Raw genomic sequence first — 4,643 nt, 5'->3', positions numbered from 1 at the left:
CTTAGAATTAATAAAATTCCCTCATTTCAAGATGAGACACAGGATTTCAAGGATGATTGGAATAAAATCTTAGATAGTTGTTCCTATTCCCTTATGCAACTCATTATAAAAAAAAGGAGTGCTGAATTGATAAAAATTGAGGAAGAAATTGAAGTATTAAAATCATTAGCAGAACCCTTTTCAGCTTTAAAAGACTATAAAGAAATGGAAGAGTATATAGTCAGTCGAGTGGAAAAAAATGAGAGGGAAATTAAAAATAAGAAACAGAAAAAGTACCAGCGGGATAAAGAAGATTATAGAAAAAAGGAGGTTTACCATATAGAAAGTAAAAATAAGAACCCCCCAGGAGACAATATACAAGAAACCCACCCCAATAGATATATACATCCTTATAAAAAGAAGTTTTTTGATAAGAGACAGATTGGGGATCCTAAGGAACGATATAGAAAAATAAGTAGAGATGGGTTAGATCGTTGGGAGGAACCACGTTTCAGGAGGAGATATCCAGAAAGGCCACATAATAGCTCAGACCTCCCTAGAAAAGGTGAGTTTTCCCGGGACAAAAAAGAGTCATATAGGAGGAATGATAGAGATAGAGATGAGAATCTAAGAGAGGATCATTGGAGAAAATCATACCCTGACAATCCATCCCCGTATCTGACACAACACAATAGATTTCAACCATTGGATTCCCAAGAAGTTTTTTTAGAACAAAGGATTCCCAAGCATCCAAGGAAGATGTAGGGAAAGGTCCTACTAAAAGAGGAACTAGAGGAGGTAGGAAAAAGAACAAAAAACCCCAAAAAACCATACCAGAGAAAGCCACTTTGGATGATATACCCAAAGGGGAAGAATTAGGTAAAACAAAAAAAAATTTTTTTAATTTAAGTAGCTACAGCCTTACTAAACATGAAGAAAGCGTGTTGGAGAGAGGTTTAAAATTCGCCCCCTCAAATAAGACGGATGAGTTTAGTATATTTGTAGATATCGAAAGGTTTATCAGAAGAGTCACTTTGAAGAGATTCTTTGAAGAGAACCCAAGTGGCTCAAATGATAAGGTGGTAGGGACTAAATTCAAAAGGAAATCACATTTTTTTCCAAGGCATAAAAAGGGATGTTTCATAGAGTCATTTGAACGACTAGTAAAAGAAGATTTGGAGAACACGAAATTTAAACCGAATAGGAATGTAAATTTGACCAAAGAAGAGAGATTGGCCCTTAAAAGCTTAAAAGATAATAAGGAGATAGTCATCAAACCGGCAGATAAGGGGGGAGGGGTGATAATTATGGATTTGGATTATTATAATGAAGAAATCCTTAGGCAATTAATGGATAAAAAAACGTACAGAAAATTAAGAGGAAATCCAAGTGTTGGGATTTTGAAAAAATTAGATGTGTTTTTAGCATTGTACACTTCAAATCGCATAATTACAGAGGAGGAATCTCTATTTATTCATATAGATAATCCATCTTTACCTGCTCTATATATTTTACCAAAAATACATAAAGATAATAAGAAACCCCCAGGACGTCCCATTGTAGCCGGAACAAATTCCTGTTTGTCCAATCTATCCTTCTTTATAGACAGTTTCCTACAACCCCTAGTGAAAGTCATTCCATCTTATGTAAAAGATACTATAGAGGTGATAAACAAACTAGAGGAGATTGAGTGGGATCCAAGTTATTTACTTATAACAGCAGACGTAACATCCCTCTACACAGTGATTAATCATGAACAGGGCTTGGAATCCACTCGTTTCTTTTTGGATAAAACAGAGATGTTAGAGGAGAAGAAACATTTTATTATAGAGGGGATATCATTAATCCTGCATAATAATTTCTTTTGGTTTAAGGACAGTTTTTATCTGCAATTAACAGGAACTGCCATGGGCACCAGGCTGGCGCCGAGTTATGCCAACCTATTTATGGGCCACTGGGAAGAAAACCAGGTGTGGACGGGGCATGACTTTGGCGCCAGCCTGGTGTCATGGCATCGTTATATAGACGATATATTATTTATATGGAGGGGAGATCAGTCATCCTTGGATTCCTTTTGCACATATTTGAATAGTAACAATAGGAATATCCATCTTACTTTCAATATTAGTGATTCTAATGTGAATTTTTTGGATCTGAATATTTATATAGAGGGAGGTAAATTAAAAACACGAAACTATGTTAAACCCACCGACTGCAACTCCTACATTACATCCACCAGTAACCATCACACAAATTGGCTGAAAAGCATTCCTATCAGCCAATTTCAAAGGATCCGGAGGAATTGCACAGAGATAACTGAATATGAAAGTCAGGCAGGTGTTTTGGAACAACAGTTCCGTGCTAAAGGATATAGAGAAGATATGATTAGTGAAGCCTCAAAGAGAGCCCTAAATATGGATAGACCTACTGCCCTTAAAGATACAAATAAGAAGAGTAATGTGAAATATAGGAATGGGGACACACCGTTTATCTCTAATTATACCAGTCAACACAAACAGGTGGAAAAAATAATAGCTAAACATTGGGGGATTTTAAAACATGACCCATTGTTGAAGAAACATGTTTCAGAGGTTCCGAAATTTGTATATAGAAAAGCACGCAACCTCAAAGATCTAGTGGTTAGAAGTATAGTTTCTGTTCCAAAACCTCTATCTGTTAATTCCTCCAAGGGTTTTTACAGATGCGGCACGTGTATTATGTGCCGAACATGTAAGAGCCACAACAGTAAAATCACTGAGTATAAGTCATGTCAAACAAATAAGGTTTATGAGATCAGAGATTTTGTCACCTGTAATTCCAAATATTGTGTATATCTGTTGGAATGTTCTTGTAACGCTCAATATGTTGGCAGAACTTCACGCATGTTAAAGACACGATTAGCGGAACACGTAAGAAATATAAAGAAAGGGTTGGAAACCCACAATGTGTCCATGCATTTTAAGAACCAACATCAGTGTAATATTAATAACTTGGTCAGTTTTTGTGGTATAAAAACTGTAAAAACCAGTTGGAGGACGGATGATAGAGATATTAAGTTCAGCACAATTGGAAATGAGAACTATATACGATTTAAAAACCCTTTCCCCAAGAGGTCTCAATGCTGACTTTGAGACAAAATGGTTCTTATAATAAAAAGGATAATAATATATATATTGGATAGATATATGTACAGGTATATATACATAAGAATGTGTTTTGCTGATATATACGTGTTGTACATCACGAATGTTAAATACGGATGTAATACTAAATGAAAATATTCTTCTTTTTTCTCTTTTTTTCTCTTGTTTGGTTGCAATGCGCTATGAGCACTTAAATGTTCTATGTCCAAGATTGTCCCGATCTGCGTTCCACTGAGAAGAGAATATGACTACCTACTTCCTATTTGCGTTCCACGAGAAAGCGGAAGTCAGCGGTGCTTACTTCCGGTCGACGGCAATACGTTTGACGTCATGACGTGACCCGCCGCGAACAGCGGAAACAAAGTATACATAAAAAGGACTGAGAGGATTTTTTCTAACTATGCTCCTGTTTCCGGATTCACATGGAACACAAGCTGTCTCCTAGACAACCGGTTGGCGCCCGTTTTACACCAATCATCGACATGGGATGTCGAGGAGAACTCTGGGAAGGGATATATGATTGGGTAGTTTGTGGAAACACAGGCCAGATCTAAAATGTGGAATGGAGTCCAATGTTAAACATACAAAGAAAATATTTATCTAATCCGTATCTTTGTTACATTGTGATTAAGAGTATTTTAGATTTATAGATATTAATCTTGGTTTTTACATATATCTTTTTGAAGAGAGATGTAAATTTATTAATTTTGAATGGCATGATATGTAATTAATGTGAGGAATATCGTTACAAAGATGATTTTATTGTATGGATAGGAATGCTGCACAGTGATTGGGTAGAAATCACATGGTTAGTTTTATTTGGTATAAATATGTATACCAGGCTTACACACTCTACACCCTGAGGAAGGAAACATTTCCGAAACGCGTTGGTGATATGAACTACAGGGAGGAAACATCCCCATCCATATAAGGAGTAAGATCTGTCCTTCTCAAGATTAACCTTTTCCCCCCCCTTTTTGTGCTACCTTTGGGGACTTGATTGGCAGACCGGTTGATGTTTGAGGTCCTTATGGAGTGGAGTGATGTAATCCCTGCCTTTTAAAACATTTTATGTATGGACAATTTTTTTATGAATTAAAAATTTCTTTTATGAAGTATCCAGTATTCCTATCCATATTTTAAGGAAAAACCATCCGGTTTTTTGAAGTGACCTATGCTGCAGTTATAAAGAAACCTTTGGATGAACATAGGGCCTAGACCAATGGTGAGTTCATTACCATATGCCCTTTTGATGCTGGTTTTTAAACTATAGGAAAAGATACCTTTATATGAGGAAACCTCACCGTACGTCGGTGAGTAAGGTATATCAAATTATCAGTTATTCTCTCTAAATTATTTACAAGGTATAAGAGTTAATGGTTTGCCGACTCCAATCGTACAAGGAAAAGATACCTTTATAAGAGGAAATTCCATTGTACGGCGGTGAGTGAGGTACATCAAACAAGGAACATTTGATTGAAAACATTCCCTGATGGTTGACTGAGGAGTAGCATCAGTTGA

This window comes from Pseudophryne corroboree, unplaced genomic scaffold (genome assembly GCF_028390025.1).
Source record: "Pseudophryne corroboree isolate aPseCor3 unplaced genomic scaffold, aPseCor3.hap2 scaffold_74, whole genome shotgun sequence".
Taxonomy (NCBI): Eukaryota; Metazoa; Chordata; class Amphibia; order Anura; family Myobatrachidae; genus Pseudophryne; species Pseudophryne corroboree.
This window is presented reverse-complemented; position numbering follows the sequence as displayed.